This window comes from Pan paniscus, chromosome 3 (assembly GCF_029289425.2).
Source record: "Pan paniscus chromosome 3, NHGRI_mPanPan1-v2.0_pri, whole genome shotgun sequence".
NCBI lineage: Eukaryota > Metazoa > Chordata > Mammalia > Primates > Hominidae > Pan > Pan paniscus.
In genome coordinates this window covers 35,403,209-35,427,609 of record NC_073252.2, presented here as the reverse complement: position 1 = coordinate 35,427,609, position 24,401 = coordinate 35,403,209, and positions in this window count along the sequence as shown.

The window sequence follows — 24,401 nt, the reverse complement described above, 5'->3', positions numbered from 1 at the left end:
TCATAGACAGTCATATATATGTGCATGGGTATCCACACATATTCTCTCTTTCGCTTATTTGAATTGCTATCTTAGCAAATTTTGTTGTTTTGACAGATTGTAGTTGCTCAACAAATATTGCTTCACTTTTTTCATATGCCATAAAGATTTGGAAAAGAATGCATGCTGCTTTAATCATTCTACCAACATATATAATTATAATGTATCCCTACAGATATTTCTAACCTAATACAGTAGCATTGAATTCCCTTAAGACAGCAAACTCTGTAATTTTGACCACAGCAGCAGCAGCTTGGCATGAAAAGGTGCCTGGTCTCTCTCCCTGTCTCTCTCTGGCCCAGTGGTGGCAGTCGCAGTGGCAGCATCTGCAGCTCCAGGACAGAAAGCAGGCCTCCAGGAACTGGGCTTTTAGAATAAGGCCCAATAATTACTTTCTTTCATATTTTTCCTTTTCAGTTCATCATAATATGAGCTTCTAAAAGCACCATTTTGTGTTCAGCTTTTATCATTTTATGTTATAATTTACATTGTTTTCAACAATTTCACTGCATATATGCTGTCTTTATTTTCTGTCTCATGACTGAAACTTCAGCATGGTTAATACTGCTAATTTATCTTAGCAGTAGCAATAAAATATAATGGCTTTATTTAACTAGTGTACTTACTAGTATTCCAACAGAAGAGTACTCTACAGCCAAACTGCAGGGACCACATACACTTGGATGAAATTTAGTTATTCTTTTTTTAACCTGTTGTGTCTCTGTGTTCTCATCCATATACTTAGGATGGACCTACTGCTTACTGAATTAGTTATTGCAAAGATGATATGAGTTAATATATTTTTAAAAACCTGAAATTATTCTAGACTATCATAAGCATTAAGCATAAAATGCAAGTATTATTTTTAGTTGTATTTGTTATAGTGATTCTCTATGTGACTTTAACTCTCCCTTAAAATAAAAGTAGGGTTATAATTTCATGTTTTATACAGTGATTAATAAATAAACCTAAAATGACTTGTAGCTTTGCTAAATGTTTTATACTTAATATTTTGCTATTTGTTCTTGACCCTGCTGATTAAACTATTTTCTTCAGATACTGTTACTGACTGTTTATAGCTAAGATATACTGTAATGGGGGAATTGATTGGAAGGGGACAGCACAAAGACATAGATATAAGAAAGGAGGTGGGAAAACATAATTCAGTCTAAGGGTGAAGTGAAACTTGACCAAAAGATACAATGGAATTTGAAGTTAGAAATACATTTTGGAAGGTAATTACATCAAAATTTGATTATGACCTTTCTATACAAACGTTAAAATCTTCATATATTTTATCTGTATTATTACCTTACTTTTATTGAACCCCTAAATTTTTATGAATAAAAGTTCAGAAAATCTAGCTTTAGCTTTTTGTTGAAATTATTTTTGTACTATGGGAAATTCTTTTTTTTAAATATGGTTTTATTAAAAATAGGTAAAACGCCCCATGGCCCCATGATTGCTTGCCTCCGCTGCTCCTGCTGAGGGGTCCCATATCCCCATTGTCAGGGTCACAGTACAACTGTTCTGCCACAACCTGAGCATTTCATCTGCAGCCTGGCATTATTCTAAAAGCCCAGATCCTGGAGGCCTGCTTTCTGTCCTGGAGCTGCAGTTGCTGCCACTGCCACTGCCACCACCGGGCCAGGGAGAGACAGGGAGAGAGACCAGGCACCTTTTCAGGCCAAGCCGCTGCTGCTGTGGGATGGAGGCACAGGAAGACCACAAAACACTCAGGTGCCTGTCTCTTTTGCTCCTGCTGAGAATTACCCACACTCCCTCATTGCAGGCCCACAGTTCAGTTGTTCTGCCCCCAACTGAGCATTCCGCTGGTGGCCTGGGGACCAGCCTGCTCCTCCCTATCATAGCCAGCACCTCAACCTTGAGGTACTGATGACAAGTCTTCTGGTCTGGTCCCAGTCCAGTCCCTCCAGGACTACTACATGCCAACCAGGTGGTCATCGAGGCCATAGATGGGGAACAGGGAATTGCCAAGCCTTGTCCACCACTACTGGAACCTGATCACTCCTCCAAGAGTCTAAGGTCAGGTTGATCCAGCCGACCAAAACCACCACAGATGGCACTCACCCACACTCACTGAAAGACAGAGCTCCACAACTCTCTATGCGAAGCAGCAGCATTCCTGCACCAGAGAACAGGCAAGCCATAAACCTGCCTGTTTTAAACTGAAGAAAGAGGCCCTTCGCCATAACCATTTCCACAAAGAACCAAGGTAGAAGCATTATCTATGGCTCTCAGTTACATTGTGACCTGCAAATAGACAACAGCATCTTAATGAATTGGGAGTCACGAGCCCCAAGACAGAGGTATGATAAGGAAATGAATGGTATTCCTGACTTCCTAGGATGTCAAGCTGGTGCAGCTCCCTCCCCCACTTAGAACGCCTCAGCACAATTAATGAGGAGCTCTTTCCACCACCTCCATGAAGACACTCATCATTGGAATATTCAAGGGTATACTTGGCAGTCCAGCTCTGCTCTGCATCATTCCCTCCAACATTTGGGCTGAACCAGGGACTCAGTGCAGCAAGCATTCCACAGATCAGCCCATCACTGAAACAATAGACAGCACCTCCCAGTATACAAAGATCAAGTACATTTCCAACTGCTTCTACTGCAGCCAGTTCTTACCCAAAGTACAGCTTAGTGGCCTGGAGTTTGAACTGCACAACCCAATACAAAGCTGCTAACAGAAGTGCACAGTGTTGGGAAAAAATATACATTTCCTAAGACCTCCACAATCCCAGTCCCACAGAAGGATGTGAGCCTGCTCATGTGCTCAGTAGTTTGCTACTATATTCAGCATTTTAGAAAGCCACCAAACAAAACCTATCTATAATCAAAGAACTCATACAGAGCCTTGGCCCCTTGAAAGTACCTACAGCCGAAACCAAACAACCATACAGAACATATATTTCAGTAACACCCTCAAGGGAGGGTAAAATGTTCTGTCCAAGCAAAAGTAAATTCAAAAATAAGAAGTGAAAGCTCTCCAGATGAGAAAAAAACAGTATAAAATTTCTGAAAGTGGTAACAAATGGCATTATGAGACCCACCAAAGGATTACATCAGCTCTAATGCAATGGGTTATTATAAAAATGAAAATTCTAACATGGCAGGAAAATAATATATATATATTATTTATATATTATATAATATATAATATTATATAATATATAAATAATATATAATAATATATATATGGAAGGAATTACAAAATTCAACTGAAAGTTTTAACAATAGGATAGACTAAGCAGAAGAAAGAATTTCAGAGCTGGAAGACAGGTTTTTTAAATTAATCCAGTGTATTAGTCTGTTTTCACGCTGCTGATAAAGACATACCCCATTGAGACTGGGAAGAAAAAAAGATTTAATTGGACTTACAGTTCCACATGGCTGAGGAGGCCTCAGAATCATGGCAGGAGGCTAAAGGCACATCTTACATGGTGGCAGCAAGAGAAAAATAAGGTAGAAGCAAAAGCAGAAACCCCTCATAAATCCATCAGCTCTTGTGAGACTTATTCACTGTTGTGAGAATAGCAGGGGAAAGACCTGCCTCCATGATTCGTGTACCTCCCCCTGGGTCCCACCACAACACGTGGAAATTCTGGGAGATACAATTCAAGTTAAGATTTGGTTTGGGGCACAGCCAAACCATATCATTCTGCCCCTGGCCCCTCTAAATCTCATGCCCTCACATTTCCAAACCAATCATGCCTTCCCAACAGTCCCCCAAATTCTTAACTCATTTTAGCTTTAATTAAAAAGTCCACTGTCCAAAGCCTCAACTGAGACAAGACAAGTCCCTTCTACTTATAAGCCTGTAAAATCAAAAACAAACTAGTTACTTCCTAGATATTATGGGAGTACGGGTAATAGGTAAATACTGTTGATCAAAATGGGAGAAATTGGCCAAAACAAAGGGGTTACAGGGCCTATGCAAGTCCGAAATCCAGTGGGACAGTGTTACAAACCTACACATGTACTCCAAGGAATATATAAAAACAAATGTAAAATAGATACATACATTTTAAAAATAAAAGAATCATAGTCATTATATATAAGTATATATATATATTTTTCAAGAATATGTGAGAAAATATACTTCATACTTGATGTCTTTGTTTATTCAGCCTGCTACACTAAGTAACTTAGATTGGGTAATTTTAAAAGAATAGAAATTTATTGCTTAAGTTCTGGAGGCTGGGAAGACTAAGATCAAGGTACCAGCTAATCTGGTCTCCTGAGGGCTCTCTGCTTTATATGTGGTATCCTCTATGTGTCCTTACCTGGTAGAAGGGGCAAGAGGCTAACAAGGTCCCTTAGACCTCTTTTATGAGGGCATTAATTCTATTCAGGAGCACAAAGCCCTCATAACCTAATCACTTCCTAAAGGCCACATCTCTGAATAGTATCATATTGGGGGTTAAGATTCAGCCTATGAGTTTTAGGGAGACACGTACTTTCAGATCATAACATTTAGCTTTCTCTTATATAATGTAATAATAAAAATGATTTTACAATCTGTAATATGATTAATTCTTTTAAAAATATATCTAATTATATTCTTTATATACATTGACACAATATTTTTCAGTGCATTCTTTAATAATTTGGTGTTGACTATGAAAAGGACATATTATTTACAGATTATCAAACTAGGGTAATCAAGCAACAATTTTATATGTAGAAAATACTAGGAAAATACTTTAATTGCTATGCTAGTTAGCAAGCCAAGCAATAAATTGATCTAAATTCTAGCTCGACTAATTGGCCTAAGAATTTTAAATACATGCTGAATATTTTTTCCAGTGAAAATGTTTTGTTTTGCAGGTTATGACATATCAGAAATGCATTCAAATAAATTATAAATATTGTTATATACAGAAAATATAAATCAATCTTTAAACATTTGAAAAATTTTACCTCAGAATATAAATAGTTCCTTTAGGATAGTAATAGCCTTCTAAATCAGACATTATACACTACTATATTTCTGAGCATCTCTGAAAGGTAAAACAATAATAAAGGGTCCAGAAAAATGTATAATATTCAAATATCTCTTCCAAATATCTAAATCTTATTTTGATAAAACTGTTTAAACAATTAAAGCATCATTGCAGGATATTGAGCAAAATATTGATACCATTCCCCAAGTGCTTTTTTTAAAGCGTGACAAAGGGAAGATTGGGAAATTTAAAAAAAGGAGAGTACTCTGCCAGCAACATTCTAATCAGTGCATGCTGTGCTTCTATTGCTCTGTGTGAGTTTGCCAGCTAGATATTTTAATTTTTTTTTTTTTTTTTTTTTTTTTTTTTGAGACGGACTCTCGCTCTGTTGCCCAGGCTGGAGTGCAGTGGCATCATGTCGGCTCACTACAAGCTCCGCCTCCTGGGTTCATGCCATTCTCCTGCCTCAGCCTCCCGAGTAGCTGGGACTACAGGTGCCCACCACCATGCCTGGCTAATTTTTTGTATTTTTAGTAGAGAGGGGTTTCACCATGTTAGCCAGGATGGTCTCGATCTCCTGACCTCATGATCCGCCCGCCTCGACCTCCCAAAGTGCTGGGATTACAGGCGTGAGCCACTAGCCTGGCCTAGATATTTTCATTTTAAAATTTAGATTCTACATGTAAAGCATGCCATCACTATCTTTAAGTTCCTTCTTCATTTTCACTTACTTTATGCTCACCAGGTAACCTTTATTTATATCACAAGGAACACAGAAATCAATAGCCATGGATTTGAGAAATGACCAGAGTTATGAGTGTACATTGAGTTCAAAGCTCTGGCCAATGGTGTGACTGGATGTGAAGGAACTTTGAAGGAATGTGGTTAAAAAATTGGTGACAGGGAGGTCTATGAAAAAGGTGTGTGTGTAGACATCTATTCATGGACAAAAATACGTGAAGATATTTGTGTGCCATGAAAATGCTCACCAGAGAATGACTTCATTAGAGGAAGATCTTAAAAATAATATGAAAATCCCATTCTGTGGATACTAGTAAACTTCTTTGCCCAGTGGGCTCCTGGTAAAGCATGCATCCCTCAGGGTTGAGGATTACACATGAGTCAACAACATGAACTTCTACTCACCAAAAGCAACCTGGCTATAGTCACTGCTAAGGACCCAATATGCCAGCAGCAGACACCGGCACTGATTTATTTCCGCATATGGCACAATTCCCCAGGGTGATCAGTCAGCTACAAGATGTCAGGTTGATTACACTGAAGCACTTCTATCATTGAAGGGGCAGCACTTTGTTCTTACTGGAATAGACACTTGTTCCGGATATGAACTTAACTTTCCCTGCATGTAAAACTACTGTCTGCCTTTTCCACATCATAGTATTCAACACAACACTGCTTTGGTGAAGAAACTTACTTCAGAGTAAATAAAATGTCACAATGGCCCATGCTCATGGAATTTACTGATCTTATCAATTTTACTCTATCCTGAAGCAGTTGCCTTGAGAGAATGATGGAATGGCATTTTGAAGACTCAGTTACAGGAACATCTAGGTAGCAATGCATTGCAGGTTTGAGGCAATGTCCTCCTGGAGGCTGTATATGCTTTAAATTAGCGTGGTCACAATCCACAGGTCCAGAAATCCAAGGGTAGAAATGCGAGTAACACCACACTCTATTACTCATAATGACCCATTAGCAAATATTTTGCTTCCTGTTGCTGTGACTGGATGCTCTGCTTGTCGGTTGGTGTTATTCCAAAGGAAGGAACACTAGTACATGCAACAATCATTCCATTGCACTGGAAATTAAGACGGCCACCCATCTACTTTGGGATCCTCATGCCTCCAAATAAATGAACAAAGAAGGGAGTTATGCTGGCTGGGGTGACTAATCCTGACTACAAAGAAGGATTTCCACTACCATTCCACAAGGGAGGTAACGAAGTGTATGTCTGGAATGTAGGAGATCTATTTAAGAGCCTCTTAGTAATATCACACCTTATGACTGAAGTTGAAGGAAAACTACAACAACCCAATAGAGGTAGAATTACTATTGGTCCAGACACTTCAAAAATGAAAGTTTGGGTCACTCCCACAAGCAAAGTACCATGATTAGCTGAAATGCTTGTTGAAGGCAAAACGAATCTGGAATAGGGAGTAGAATAAAATGGTTTTAAATACCAGCTATAAGGACTGTGATAGTTATAATAATTTATTATTTTGTTATAATTATATGTGTGTATATCTATATATTTATGTCATCTCTACCTCTGTGTTTGTGTGTGTCTGTGTGTATATATATATATATATATATATATATAATAAAATATTTATATATGTTTTCCTTCTGATTTTCTGGTGGTAACCTGATTAATACACTCACCCTCCTTCTGTCCTGTATATTTACATCCCCCATTTTCATAAAAGTCATCTTAAGTTGCCTGTTAAATATGTTCCACCTATGTCTCTCTAAATATAATTTTACATGACTTCATAACTCTAAAAATCTCCTGGTTTCCACTCTTGTTTTAATGGTAAAACCTCTTAAAACAAATCTGGATTCTTGCTGTATGTAGTGTGATCCATAGACCCAATATTATTATCCCAACTGGGAACATCTTAGAAATGTGCATTATTAAGTTCCACCCAGACCTATAGAATCAAAAATATTTATTTTGATAAATAAATATTTGACAAAATATTTAACAACATCCTGTGGTGATTCATAAGCTTGTTAAAGTTTGGAAGTACCAGTCAGACTAGTGACTGAACTCTCTTCCTCAGTACCTAAATTCAATAACCACCAATCTTCTTTACCAAGGTTTTCCAAGTTCTCAATTAAGCTTCTAATTTAAAACACAATGCAAGTTTCCAGTCCATACCTAACATTGTGTAAATTATATTTTATTACCAAATTTATTTCCTGAGCCCTCTTTTAATGCGCACGGAATCATTAACAATCCCATCTTCTCTAAAGCTTAAGATTTCCTCTATATGGGGGTTTCTTCAAATTATATTCTGATATCTACAGGAAGATCAAAACAAAAAATGAGGAAGAAGAAAACTAAGACATTTCTGTTTTCCAAAACCAAAGTATGTAACATATTTAAAAATGGAAAGAAACGTATATATCAAATTCTGTTAAGAAGCTGCATAAAACAAGGCCTAAAAACTTCATGGAGGAGCCCATATAGACAGATCTTTAGTGGAGTTTTTCTCCAAAGAAGAACAGACAATGAGGTCACAGTCAGAGTTGGTAGTGGGAGGGACCTAGGAAGGATTGTTTAAAAACAGAAGGTATTAATAATCTTCCTTTACTCTTACTGAGATCATTTGATGATGCATGAAAGTGAGTGGATCATTGCTAAACCAAAGTCGATGATGAGGTAAAGACAGGTGTTAGCTATTGTACTAAGGAGCAATAAGAATTTGAGATGAGGAAAGGCAAAGATTTGTAGATCCATAAAAGGGTAGGTTGCCAGATAGCCCCAAGGAATTAATATGAAAGTTCTCTTCTATTCACTTCTGTAATTTCAGTGATATAAGAAAGAAGACAATCATGTTAGAGAAAGAATGTATGTATGTGGCATGTTGGAGAAAGGAAAGTTATTTAGTAACTACCTAGGAGAGGTTAATATATGCAAGGTACATACTAAAAACATTTGGAAAAGAAAGTGCATTGCATGTTGCCATCATAAAGATCTATAATTTTACAGTAAAAGATAATTAAAATATTTTATCTTGGTGGATTTAAAATAGACATATTAGATAATGTAAAATAAGCCTTTGAAATATAAACTGATAACATTTTAAGGTCACATATTTTAATATGAAATTTATTTTGCTATACCTTTGAAAAAATTTTTATTGAATTTTCAGTGCCTTATCTAAGAACATTTAAAAGTAACTGTTCCTATGGGCAAAATGCCAAACAGCTTGCAATTTGTTGACTCATTCATGGCTAGCTGAAACATCGAATTCTAACTATCCCCAGTGGTAGAAGTTTAATCATTTGGATCACTGCTTGCTCTGAAAGCAAACTGAGCAGAAATTGAAATTATCATTCTCCTAAACCCAAGAAATATTCCCAGGGGGAATTAACCTATTTTAGATTTCCTGGGTAAAGTACACTAGACTTCATCAAAAACTCAGTCCCTGCTATCAAAATGCAATGATGTCCAGTGTATTTCACAAGCTTCATATGCCCTACAACTGTTTATTCAAAAAGAGAAAAAAGGGCTGCTATGATATCTGTACTCCCCCACCCCAGAGGTTTATTTAGTCTTCTCAACAGGTAGAAGAATTTCATTCAGTATTTATTGAACATCTCCTGTGGGCACAATACCAGGAAACTGGTGATAGTAAATGAGCCAGATTATACTGTTAGCAAGCAGATGTTCAGGCATTATTTGTCACCTGTGACTAGTGGGGTGCTTGACTTAGCTGATGTGTGAAATTTCAGCAAAGCAGCTGGGATCTTTTAATTGAATATGTGTGTGTGTGTGTGTGTGTGTGTGTGTGTGTGTGTGTGTGTATGCATGTGATTTTTCAGAGATGTTAGTAAAAATGTAATTTCTTGAATATTGGTTTCTTGGTGAATAAATTCAGAAAATTCAACCATAAATATCCAAGCTCTGTTTTCATCAATAGCAAAGAAGACATTTGAAGAATGGAAAGTGTTTATGTATTATTTTTGCTCACTCACCACTTCTTTTCTGAAAATAAGTTATACTCAACACAACGGTGAGTTAACAAAATAAAATGAGATTAAACCAGATTACCATTATGAATATCAAATGGACTTTTTCAGTGTTATTAATCCATGTGATGTTTTAGTAAATTAGAGCTGTAGAAAGGATCCTAGAACTGTTACCTGGCTAAGACATGAATGTTCGTGTCGTTCAAAATTCATATATCAAAGCCCTAACTCCCAATGTGATGGTCTTAGGAGGTGGAGGCTTTGGGGATGATCAGGTTTACATGAGGTCACGAAGGAGGAGGCCCATAATGGGATTAGTGCCCTTATGAGAAGAAGAAGAGACACCAGAGCTTTCTCTCTGCTATGTGAGAATACAGCAAGAAGGCATCCAGTTGCAAGGAAGAACTTTCACCAAAAACCCAATAATGCTGGTACTCTAATCCTAGACTTCCAGTCTCCAGAACTATAACTGAGAAATAAGTTTTGTATAAACCACAGAGTCTATGGAACTTTGTAATTGCAGCCCAAGTTGACTAAACTGCTCTCCAAAGATGGTCAAAATATATTCAGTTCTACAAAAAAACCTATAAATAAAATAGATCAATAAAATAAATCAAGTGATTTCCCATGAATATAGAATTCAAGTCAAAATATTGACTTCAAAAAACAACGTGGACCTGAATCAGCATCCTTCTAACAGTAATTATGTATCTCCTGCTTCCATTTGGAATTTTAATTTTTAATTGTGAGATTCCTGGTTTTCTTTTAAGCAATGTCTTTCTCTTACTTTATCAGTCTCCCTTACCTCTTCACTCTGTTTCACTTTCTGTCCCTCCTTCTCTTTTTCCTTTTTCTTTCACTGCCCCTGAAAGAAAAAAGCATTAAAATTAAAAATTACAATATACACAAATGAGAGGATTATCGGATTCATACTTATTTAAAACCACACTTTTGATTCCCTCACACTCCAAATTTTCCCCATCAATCTCAGTAAACAGCAGCTTAATTCTTCGAATTACTTAAAACCAAAATTCTGAAATAACCTTGCTAGTCTGATCACCCATCTCATATTCTATACCTAATTATCAGTACATCTTCTTGGCTTTATTGTAAAAATATTTATTCTTCTTCCAACCACTTCCAACCAAGTACATCAACACTGTTCTTTTTCCAGGTACTACTCCCCTAGTTGATTTCAATAACATGCAAACTATTTTTTTTTGTTCTCATTCTCCATATTCGCCCAAGTAATCACTTTAAAATTAGAGGAAGATCAGGTTACACCTGCTCCAAAGCCCTCAATGGCTTTCCATCTTTCAAAGTGGCCTTTGAGATGCTACATGTTTTGTTTTCTTGTTGCCTCTCTGATCTGATCCCCTCCAAGTCTTTTGCTTGCTTAATCTATCTCAGCCATCCCTGACACCATACTGTTCTTTGCTTATGCCTAGTATGCTCTGGCATTCAGGGTGTATGTAATTCCCTCTGCTTGAAAAGATCTTCTCTGAGATTACTCCAAGGCTACTTCCATTCATCCCTTCATGTCTCTGCTCAAATGTCTTATTACTGAGACAGATCTTCATTAATTAGCTTATACAGAGTAGCACTTTGCCTTCCTACTTACACATTCTATCCTTCGCACTCTGGAATATTTTTTCCATACTTCTTATCAGCATTTCACATAATAAATATTTACTTCTCTATTTATTTTCTATTTACTTAAGTGACAGTAAACTCTTTGAGATCAGAGTCTTTATGTGTTTTGATTAATATTACATCCTGAGCCTTCAAAAAAGGGACTTTTTTAAGGGAGCCACTTACAACATTTAATTAAAAATATATTATCTTTAGGTCGTCGTCTGTTTATGTACTTTATATTTTTCAGTATATTTTAACAGACAGAATAAAAATTAGATTATATGTGTAATTGTCTAATCAAATCCATCTGTTGTGACAAATAAGTATTACATTTGACACCGTTTTAAAGCATTTAGTCTAACTTTGGTATTCTGTCTACTTAATAATGGGAAAATAACAATAAATAAATATTTCTGCTTCATTGAGAGAATTTCGTTTGAAAAATAAATTTAAGAGGTCCTGCATGCATCTCAATGTTTGTCAGTGAACTAAAGTAGGAAGAAAGGGTACTGGTTGCCTCAGTTCTTAAGTTGTTCATTTGAAATAGCATATGGATTAACCCAGCAGATGAGACAAAATGAATGCAAAGTCTATAATTAGAAATACGAAGAGAGACTCTTACTGTTTTATTTAATTCCTGTGAAATTTTGCTTCTAGAATATGGAGAAAAACATTCTCAATATCTTGGAAACATAATTGCACAAGGACCAGCAAATATCTACAATAACCACAGTTGTCTTTTGAAATTACATTATGCAAAAAAAAAATTAGGAAATCTATTCATAGAGAATCTGAAAACCTGGATCAGTTCATGACGTCCGGGAACTTTATTCTCTTAACCGAAGGTCACAAAGCAGCAATGAAGGGAAAAACCATTAAACACTCCTAGAAGGAAAAGAAATGACAGTCAAAGGAAAAAGAAGGATCTGGAATAAAGTAAATTATAATATTTGAAAATTTAAATATATGACTTATATAGATATTAAATAAATGCATGTCTATGCTTATCAATATATTAAAGAGGAACCTATAACATTTTTTAGAAGCTGTTCCAAGGAATGTACTGTATTTATAGACATATTATATTTATAGACATATTAATAAATAATATTGAAATAAGGTTGCTAGGGTGGATATAAAACTGTTGTTATTCAGGAAAGAATTATTTTACAGCTGTATGCTTATCTCTGGGGATATTGGGATGCCAGTTTCCTTTTTGGCCAAAATAAAGCCTGTCTTAACTAACAAATGATTTGTGATGCACTATTTAAAATCTAAGCTCCGTTGGCAGCACCCAGGGTTTGTTTATGGATGCCTTTCACCTGTTGTAACAGGTTAGATATCCTGGCTTGGCTAAGTAACCAGAGAGGCATAAAATACATTGCCAGGAATGTCTGTCAGGAGCTCCCTGAAGCCAAAATTCATTACACAAACCTTAAAATGTTAATCAGAAGATGATTCACATCTTTGTGCAAATAAGAATGACCTTGGGGAGCATAAACCTGGATGCCTCTTGGAGCTCCAAAAATTACCTAAACTCTCATTCTTTTGTTGTCCTGTATTTTTTTGCCTCTATTAAAAGCCTTTCCTGAATATGTTCTGTAGCATTTTGAGAGCCCTTGCAATTATCCAAATCTTTGTAATAGTTGAAGTTACATAGAGAAGTTAAACAAAAACAAAAAAATAAGAGCATAACAGCACCAAGAATATTTATATCCTTTATATCCTTTGATTTTTTTTTTTTTACAGGAGAGAAATTCTTTGCAACTCTACTAGATAAAAATGAATGCATCTGTGATGGAGTTGAGATAAATTACACATTCCATTTGCAGTTAAATATGTTTTAGTGCAAGCATATTTATTGTGGTTGAACTGTCTAGAGAGCTTGCTTAGACAGTGCTGAATAAAAAAGCTCTGAATCAAGGCTTCCTGGGAAGTACTGAATGTGCTTAAATGACTATGTTGTGTTAATAAGTTTTTAGGCATTGAAAATAATCCAGTAAGCAAGTTGGGCATTCTGGAAGTCTACTGTACAGATGAAGATAAATGGGAAAAAAAAAGAGGAATATTGGGGAAGGTTAAAGAGAAGTCAAGAAAAGTTTTTTTACGGTTTACTTGCATATGACATACATACACACTATACATATATATGGGAGTTTTGCATTTGTATATAGCTTAATAAAATGTCAAATGTATACATTTAAAAAGCAAGAAAATAATTAGTTTGTCAAGAAAAGATGTTGTAAATGTGAGATATCCTTTTGAAATATTCTGTTTTTAAAGACTTAAAGTTGATTTATATATAATATTGATGAAAAGTATTCTTCAACAATTCAGTTATTTCCTACAGTCAATGTGATCTAATCACATGGGATCATATATACATGTACGTGCTGTGAAGTTTTACTCTGATGGATTCTCAGATAATCTTATTTTATAGAATTTTAATAAATGCCATTGTTCTTTGAATGAAAATGGAAAATGTGAACTTTGATAAAGATTTTGAAGATATTAGGTTTTTTCACAAGGCATAGTTTCAATTAGATTTCTTCTCTTTATATAATTATACTTATCAGTGTTTACCTCAGAATGTGTTATATGATAAAATAAATATTTTTTTTGTTACTTTTTTTTTTGAGACAGAGTCTCACTCTATCACCCAGGCTAGAGTGCTGTGGCATGATCTCGGCTCGCTGCAACCTCCGCCCCCCAACAGGTTAAAGGGATTCTTCTGCCTTAGCCACGAAAGTAGCTGAGATTACAGGTTTATGCCACCATGCCCAGCTAATTTTTGTATTTTTAGTAGAAACGAGGTTTCACCATGTTGGCCAGGCTGGTTTCTAACTCCTGACCTCAAGTGATCCACCTGCCTCAGCCTCCTAAGGTACTGGCATACAGGCATGAGTCACTGCGCCCAGCCTCTTTTGCACTTTTTCTTTTCTTTTTTTTTCTTAGCCTTTATAATTATGGTTAGTTATTTCAGGAGTTGCCAGAATTTAACGCTCCATTCTGTTGCTAATGGCATAGAGATCTAACAGCCCATAGTTATCTTTGTTCTATCAAGAACATGTTTAAAGTATTTATATAAAAGTCTAGTCAGACATTTCTCTCAGAATTAAAGTTTGAGTTTTAAACCTTAATTTAAAGAGAAATAGTTTGTCTAGAAAATATATTCCACTTAAATTCTCTGGAGATTTTATTATGATAATCATGAACTGTGTCTTTTGTATATTCATCTCTAAAATTAAATTCTTTGTAATTAACTGAAAGTAATGTGCTGTGGCGTTTTCTAACTGCAGAAACAATGAAGCCTTAAAAAAGTACAAGTACCTCATTAAAGCTAAAATACAGTGATCACCTGAATATTTTTCCAACAGACTAATTTTAATTTACAGCGATAACTTTACCAAATTTATTTAATATTTTTGTTACATAAAGAAAAGTAAGCTTTCAGATGCTTATTACTGACAAGTTGAAAACCCAGCACAGGTCCTATTCCAATTATGGGAGATACTCTAGAGGTCAAAAGAAAATGTATGACTACGAAGACTTATAGTAAGAAGAAAAAAACAAAAACAAAACATGGAGAAGCACCTGAGAAAGGAGAAGATGTTTTGACTCCAGTAGGAAAGAAAATGACATCCAGAGATGAGAAGGGTTAGTCTCCAGATCTGAGGAATAAATAAAGGTGGACATTTTTAACTTTTTAAAAATCTTAGTGACAGACATATTTTCTAATCAAGCTGTTTCCCATTAGCCCCTTCAGGACAGAAAAAAATAATGTTACCACAGCCACAGTACAGATTACATCTGAGTGACCCAAAATGGTGACTGAGACATGAAGTCAATAATCACAAGGAAAGGCAGATTGGTAGATTTGAAAGAGTTCCTTTCATTCTCTTCTCCTCAACATCTTAGTATTACATCACTAACAAAAAGGAAAAACAAAGCTTTCAGGAGGGAGAAGACTAAGAGGAGAAGAAGAAAGAAGGATCCTAAAGGTCACCCCCTGATACTCCCCCAAGTACATTCTGTTAACAAAAAACAAAAAACAAAAAGTGATACCTCAATGAATAATACATGCATAGGCAAAGAACAACATCATTCTGGTTCAGATATCGTAATATGAACCTAAAAGAATCAAATTCGTAGAAGGAGAGAGTGAATGCTGATTGCCAGAGGCAGAGAATGGGAAATGGGAAGATGTTGGCCAAAAGGTACAAAGTTTCAGTTAAGCAGTATTAATAAGTTCTGGAGATCTACAGCATGTTGAATATAGTTAATACTACATTGTATATTTAATAATTGTTAGGAGAGTTGATCTTAAATAGTCTCATTTCACAGACAAAAGATAGGTATGTGAGGTGATGGATACATTAACTAATTGATTATGGTAATTATTTCACAAAGAATACATATTCCAAAATAGCACATTGTACACCTGAAATACATACATTTTTAATTTTAAAATTATACTTTAATAACAATTGGTAAAAAGAGAAACTTGGATCCTTAAAAATGAAAGAACAACAACATAAATGGTGGACATGGTAAATAATGAATTCTAAAATTTTTCTTCTCTTAAGTAATTTAAAACATATATGACTAAAGTTAAACATTTAACATTATCCGCTGTTTTCAATATATGTAAACATTACTTATATAGAAACTCACAGAACTTTAGTGAAAGCAAAAGAAAGAGACGATTTGTTTACAGTATTTCTATACCTTACCTTAAGGGGTAAAATAACTAATTCTAAGTGGACTGTGAAAATTTGGATATGTATTTTGTAATTCTTAAAGCAATCACTAAAAATAATACAAAGAAATAACAGTAAAAATTAATAGATAAAATACCAACGTGTTCAAATAATAAAAAAAGAGAAATGAGAAACCAAGAAACAGAAAAACAGGCCGAAAGTAGTAATAAAATGGTAAACCTGAATCAAATCATATCCATAATTACATTGATGTTAATATTTTAAACACTCCAGTAAGTTTCAGCGATTAACAGAATAAATAAAAAATCGTGATTCGATTGTGCTACCTAAAGGGACCTACAACATAGTGTGAGTACACAGAGGTTGGCTGGCTTATAAATACCATTTCTAAGACAGAAGAATCAGAACTCCATCTTCAGGGTGTTTTAGCCACCTCACCAAAGCAGCATGGACTCTTACCCAAAATTAGGCCTGAGGGTCAAGACTTACAATGTCATACATATTAGAGGATATAAAAAGGTTTTTCACTCATGTTTTGAGGCTTGCTGTGATATCATGGTAAGATGAGAAACCTGGTCCAAAAATGGCTTGAAAGAGAGCATGTAAAGGAACTAGTTTGGAGTTTTGAATTCAGTTGGGGGCAAGGAATTAGGATGAATGTTCATGAATGTGAAAAGGTGTTTGCGTAGTTGGAATCTCCCACCAACACCAAAGGAGAGAAAGCCCAGACTTCCTTTTCAACTCACCTAAGTGTTCAGCAGAAGAGGAGGTAAGGATTAAAAGATATCAGCAGTCAAACATTACAAAATAGAGTTAGACTCTCACAACTGAAACCTGGTGTTTGTCTGATGATGGAAATGTGCCATTATCATTTAATTAAATATGTATTTGTTTAAATATACCATTGTGTTAGTCTGTTTTCACACTGCTGATAAAGACATGCTTGAGACTGGGTAAGTTACATTGAAAAAAAAAGATTTAATGGACTCACAGTTCCACATGGCAGGGGAGGCCTCACAATCACGGCAAAAGGTGAAACTCATGTCTTACATGATGGCAGGCAAGAGAGAGTGAGAGTCAAGAAAGGAGAAACCCTTTGTAAAGCCCTGAGATCTCATGAAATTTATTCACTACCACGAGAACAGTATGGAGGAAACCACCCCTATGATTCAGTTATCCCTCACTTGTTCCCTCTCACAACACATGAGAATTATGGGAGCTACAATTCAAAATGAGATTTGGGTGGGGACACAGCCAAACCATATAATTCTGCCCTGGCTCTCCCAAACTTTGTGTCCTCACATTTCAAAACCAATCACTCCTTCCCATCAGTCTCCCAGAGTCTTAACTCATTTCAGCATTGAACTGAACAGTCCACAGTCCAAAATCTCATCTGAGACAAGACAAATCCCTCCCACCCATGAGCCTTTAAATCAAAAGCAAGTTAGTTACTTCCTAAATATAATGGGATTACAGGCATTAGATAAATGCACCCATTCCAAATGGGAGAAATTGACTTAAATAAGGGGCTAAAGGCCCCATGCAAGTCTGAAATCCAGAGGGGTGGTCAAATCTTAAGGCTCTAAAATGATTTCCTTTGGTTGCATGTCTCGCATCCAGGTCATGCTGATGCAAAAGGAGGGTTCCCATGATCTTGGGTAGCTTCATCCCTGTGGCTTTTCAGGTAACAGTCCCCCTCATAACTGCTTTCATGGGCTGGCATTGAGTGTCTGTGGCTTTTCCAGGTACATGGTGCAAGCTGTCAGTGGATCTATTATTCTGGGGTCTGGAGGATGGTGGCCCTCTTCTCACAGCTCCATTAGGATTGTCCCAGTGGAGACTCCATGTGGGGGATGTGAACCCACATTTCCCTTCTGCACATACCTTGTACAGGCTCGCCATGAGGGCTCTGCCCCAGCAGCAGACTTCCACCTTGACATCCAGGCATTTCCATACATCCTCTGAAATCTAAGCAGAGGTTCCCAAACCTCAATTATTGACTTCCGTGCACCCACAGGCCCAACACCACATGGAGGCCTCAAACGCTTTGGGCTTGCACCCACTGAAGCCACAGCCTGAGCTATATCTTGGTCCCTTTTAGTCACAGCTGGAGCAGCTAGGACACAGGGCACCAAGTTCCTAGGCTGCATACAGCAGGTAGCCCCTGGGCCATGCCCATGAAACCACTGTTTTCTCCTACACCTGTGCATCAGTGATGAGAGGGGCAGCCTCAAAGTTCTCTGACATGCCCTGGAGATATTTTCCCCATTGTTTTGGAGGTTAATATTTTGCTCCTCATTACTAATGCAAATTTCTGCAGCCACTTGAATTTCTCCTCAGAAAATGGGTTTTTCTTTTCTATTTCATCATCAGGCTGCAAACTTCCAAACTTTTATGCTCTGTTTCCCCTTTTAAACATAATTTCCAATTCCAAACCTTATATTTGTGAAGGAATAAAACTGAATGCTTTTAACAGCACCCAAGTCAATTCTTGAATGATTTGAGCTTAGAAGTTTCTTCTGCCAGATGCCCTAATTAATCTCTCTCAAGTTCAAAATTCCACAAATCTCTAGGGCAAAGGCAAAATGCTGCCAGTCTCTTTGCTAAAACATAACAAGAGTCACCTTGCTTCAGTTCCGAACAAGTTCCTCATCTCCATCTGAGACCACCTCAATCTGGACTTTATTGTCCATAACACTATCAACATTTTGGTCAAAGCCATTCAACAAGTCTCTAGGAAGTTCCAAACCTTCTCACATCTTCCTGTCTTCTGAGCCCTCCAAACTGTTCCAACCTCTGCCTGTTACCCAGTTCCAAAGTCTCTTCCACATTTTCAGGTATCTTTACAGTAGCACCCACACTACCAGTATAAATTTACTGTATTAGTACATTTTCATGCTGCTGATAAAGACATACCTGAGACTGAGTAATTTATAAAGAAAAAGAGATTTCTTGGACTTACAGTTCCACATGGCTGGGGAGGCCTCACAATCATGGCAGAAGCTGAAAGGCACATCCTACACGGCAGCAAGAAAGAGAGAGTGAAAGCCAAGTGAAGGGGGAAACCACTTATAAAACCATGAGATCTCGTGAAACTTATTTACTACCATGAAAACAGCATGGGGGAAACTACCCCCATGATTCAATTATCTCCCACTGGGTTCCTCCCACAACACATGGGAATTATGGGAGTTAAGATTCAATATGAGATTTGGGGGGTAACTCAGTCAAGCTGTATCAACCACTATGGTAATCTATGGTATCTATGCTAATCTATTGTATCTATAATATTATCCATGGTAATCTATGCACCCAGAACTGTAAATTATGATAAGTGAAATGAGTGCCTTTGTCACTATCAGTAGTATATGAAATCCTTCAAAATGTCAGTGATGTGAAAGACAAACAGTCAGAGGGAATGCCCTAAATAATAAGAGGCTAGAGATATATCTCAATTCATTGTTCTTGTTTAGGTCCAGGGTTTCAACTATTTATGGATTGTCAGATAGATAGATTGATGAATTTAATGGAGAGATTGGGCAAATGCGGGTCTCATGCTTCCTAATATTTTATCAATGTTGAACTTCTTAAATATAATATTGGTGGTGTGGAGCAGTAGGGACACATCCTTCTTAGGAAACACACACTCACTGAAATGTTTAAGGGTAAAAGGTATTGATGTCTGCCATATTTTTACATAAAATTTTAAAAATACCCCATATACGTATATGAATACACATACACAGAAAGAAGGAGATGATGGAAATGAGCAAATTGATGATCTAGTTAAAGGGCTTATGGCATTTACTGTTTTTCTTTTCCTTTTTTACTTTCATAAATTCTGAGATGTTAAATGAGTGCCTTGTTCACTATCAGTAGTGTATGGAACTCTTCAAAATGTCAGTCACATGAAAGACAAAAAAACAGTCAGAGGAAATGCCTTAAATTATAAACCTTTTGTAGGTTTTAAATTTTGAAAATAAAATGGGTGCAATTTGTTTTACATGAAAATTTTATTAATTTATTTAAAAAGTCATACAAAATATATGCTTAAAGATATTAAAATTAACAAACTTAAGAAAAATAATTAAAATAGGCTAAAGAGCAAGAGTGGCAATGAGGACACCAGTTGAGAAGCTTCTGTAATGATGCAGGTGAAAGATGACAGTGGCAGGTCAATAGAAGTGTCAAAAATAAGAATGACTGGTATTCAGAGTATGTTTTAAAAGCAGTGTACTCTGTTCTTATTGGATAATTAAACATGTATGGATGAAAGATCTAGAGGTATTGAGGATGCATCTGAACAATGGTGTCTTAACTCAGACAGGAAACATTTAGAGTGGAGTAAGTGGAGAATAGAGATGGCCATAATTTTGATCTGCATATCTGGAATTCACTTAGAGAAGCCTCACAGGTAATTTTGCATATGAATCTGGAGATCAAAATACATATTTTTGCTGAATCAAAGATCAATTTGAGTCATCAGACTAAATTAAAACAAAGGAACTAGGTGTTACTAAGTTAAGTTTTTGGCACTGACTCTCCATTAGATTCACTTGAATAATTTTAAAGGATATTTATATCCAAGTTCTACCAGAACAACTAAATTAGAATACATGGGGATTGGGTCAGTTATTTCTATTTTTAAAGCTCTTTGAGTTGTACAATTATGTAACCCTGGTTGGAAAACTACTGACTTATATAGAGGATATAAAAAGAAAAAAAATCTGAGGTTTATGTCCTAGGGCACACCAATAATTATAGGTCTTTGGGGAAAGAGAAAGCAATAAAGAATAGCATCTGAAAGAGAAAGCAGCAGTGGGAGGAAAGCCAAGAAAATATGATAACTCAGAAACCAAGGGAAGAAAGAATTCCAACAATGCTTCTGAAAGACTGAGTGAAATGAACATTTTACCATTATTGGATGAAGTAACCCCAAAAGAAGTGTTTTTATAACTTGAAAGAAGGGGACCTACTCTAATTGCAATGGATTATAGAGATGATTTAGTGGAAAAAGATGAGAAAGCTAATAATGACAAACTCATTTGACTTTATGACATTTCTGTGAAGAACAAAAAATTAGTGTGTTAGCTGGTGGGAAATAAGATTGTTCCAGTGACATTTTATGTAGCTATGCATGCATTTGTTTATTTCACTGAGGATACTGTAGCATGTTTATTTTTGAGTGAACATGCTACTTTATAAACAGCAGCAGCATTATTTGCATTATTTTCATCATAGGAAACTGACAGGATATATTACAGAAATATTACAGAAGTGTGGAGATTGTCTCAGCAAGAGGGATAGTTCACTCTTAGCAAAGAAAAGACGTCAGAGTATATGAGTACTTGTGAAGAAGAAGAGATGATATGTTAGGTGATGGATAGATTATGTAGTTCTTGTTCAGATGCTTTACTTCTGCATTAAACAATAAGCAAGACTAACAAGAAGAAAGAGACTTTTCAGGTGAGATGTAAAATTCTCACTTCAGAGAGTGAGGTTTAACAAATTTAACTGGGAAATAATAGTGAGATTCTTGACGATGGCTCCCACCCTGTAAGCTAGTAGCATATTTTTCTCCAAACACGTGAAGTGATACACAGGGAGTTTATGTGAGTAGTGTGGAGGTAGAGCAGGGACAGAGGTTGATGTGTTGCATTGTATTTGAGAGTGTTATTGTAATGATGAACAATGTAATCTCAGCTCCATGGGAGATAAATTACCAGGGGAGCAATGGGGAAGAAGTGAAGAGGAAATGAACTAGATTTCTTGATGTGTTGACAAATTTTGACATGGGAGACGATAATAGATCAAGTGAGTTAGAAGAGGGTGACCAGAGAGTGCAATGTTTGAAATTCAGATTTTAAAGATGATGATGTTATTACTGGTATATTAAGGTTCATAGTATCATTATTCATAGCAAAAATGAAAACAGCCAAAATCTTCATCAGTTGATAAAAGAGTAAATATAATATGTCACTTCTATTCAATAAATGCTGCAACATGGATGAACCTTGAAAACCTTATACTAAGTGAAATAAATCATTATCAAAAGACTACATATTGTATAATTCCACTTATACAAAATGCCCAAGTGAAGAAAATGTACACAGACCCCTTCCCACCTGGCTGTCTCAACAGGTAGTAAATTAGTGGTGCCTAGGGCTTTGGGGCATTGGAAGTTAGGTGGAGTGACTGCTGTTGAGTGTGGAGTTTCTTTCTGAGGTGATTAAACTCTTCCAAAATTGACAGTAGTGATAAAGCATAACTCTGTAACTAGATTGAAAACCATTTAATTATACTCTAAATGGGGAAATTTTATGATACAAGAATTATATACTAATATCTGTTCAAATAAAAAATACAATTAAAGCAAATAATTAAAAGCACAAGTGTGTGTGTGTGTGTGTGTGTGTGCATATATGTGTGATCCAAATTATTCAGTCTGATAAGTCTGGTATGAATTTAGCAACCTGGACTTCATGCAATGGAAACTTATATTTCAAGTTCCAAACATTTCTATTTCTTATTGACATTTGAAAGGCAATTAACTTTTAAATGTCCTACCATTCCTACTATATTTTTTGGTCATTGATTTTCCAGGACAAGCTTTATAATTAGCAGTACTCAAATCCAAGATTAAGAAACATTAAATCATTTATTGAATAAAGAAATATATACGTATGCTTCAAAATTTTCTGTGTAATAATTTGAAATAGAGGATCATAGAGTTGAACACAATCTAGACTATCATTATTAGCATTAATAATGGAACCACATAACTTATCTCTCTAGCACTTTTTAGCAGCATTAATTTATTTTTAATAATCGAGTGTATCTGTATCATAACATACTAGTTCAGAAGCAGCACATTCATTAGTAGACATCTCTAAATATGAATTTCTCATTATGTTAAATAAACTATGCTTCTATAAATCTCATACAAGAAGCTTCCAGATGCTATCTGAAGAAAAAAGTGTCTGCTCACAAATCTGAAACAGAAATCTTCAAACATATAAATAAAATTAAAATATATCTTTTTAGTTTTTGGTTTTCCAGAATACACATGCCAATTAAATATAGTACTCACATGAGGTGATTTTTATATATCTATCAACTTTGAATTCCTTTGCCTACATTCTCTTGGTTTATTGTTTCATTTTTCTGTCCATTACATAATCTACCCACCTATCCTACTATGTAGTTATCCAAAGCACCAATCTATTTACACACATGGACTGAGCTTCCACAAATATCCAGGTTAAGTGACTGAGTATGCTACTTAATGGGGGTAAAAGATACATAATCCGCAACAATTTTTCTTAAAGTAGCTGCTTAGTAAGAGATTTCTAATCCCATATCGCTTTCTTTGGAATATTCTGATATTAAAATGTTTGTCATCTTCTACTGCAGAGTAATTATGTAATTATGGTTCATATGCATTTATGAACTAATTACAAATGAAGAGATTTTGGACCGGATACTGAAATGTAAACAAATACAATAAATTAATAAATTTTCTCAAGCCATTATAAGCCATATAGTTGATTTAAAAAATCAAATACTTGTAAACTTATTGTTTTGAAAAAGATTCTTCTGGTTCGTGGGCATCCATGTTTCTGTTATTGGTTGTTTATATATAATTACTTAGTCTAGTGTTTTTCTTATTTTTGAGGATAGTACATTTCAAGCATACATAAAAGTAGATAGAATAGTATAATAAGCTCCCAGGTACTTATTATCCACCTCTAATAATTATTAAGTCACAATCAATGTAGTTTCATTTATATCCACAACCACTACATCCTTCAATCATTTCATTTGTAATATCTCAGTGAGAATCTCTATAAGAACTTAAAATACCACAATAAACATTGTCACAATTAAAAATAATTACTGAACATTATAAAATTTATTGGCCAGGTGCAGTGGCTCACACCTCTAATCCCGGCACTTTGGGAGGCCGAGGCAGGCAGATCACAATGTCAGGAGTTCAAGACCAACCTGACCAACATGGTGAAACCACATCTCTACTAAAAATACAAAAATTAGCCAGGCGTGGTGGCGCCCACCTGTAGTCCCAGCTACTTGGGAGATTGAGGCAGGAGAATTGCTTGAACCTGGAAGGCAGAGGTTGCAGTTAGCCAAGATTGCCCCACCGCACTCCAGCCTGGCTGATAGAGTGAGACTCCGTCTCGAAAAAAAAAAAAAATTTATTGTGCTCAAGTATGCATTTGTCTTATAAATTTTAAATATTATCTTGCTTCAGTGTTTATGATTTTATTTTACTTTAATTAGGATTAAAATAATCTTTG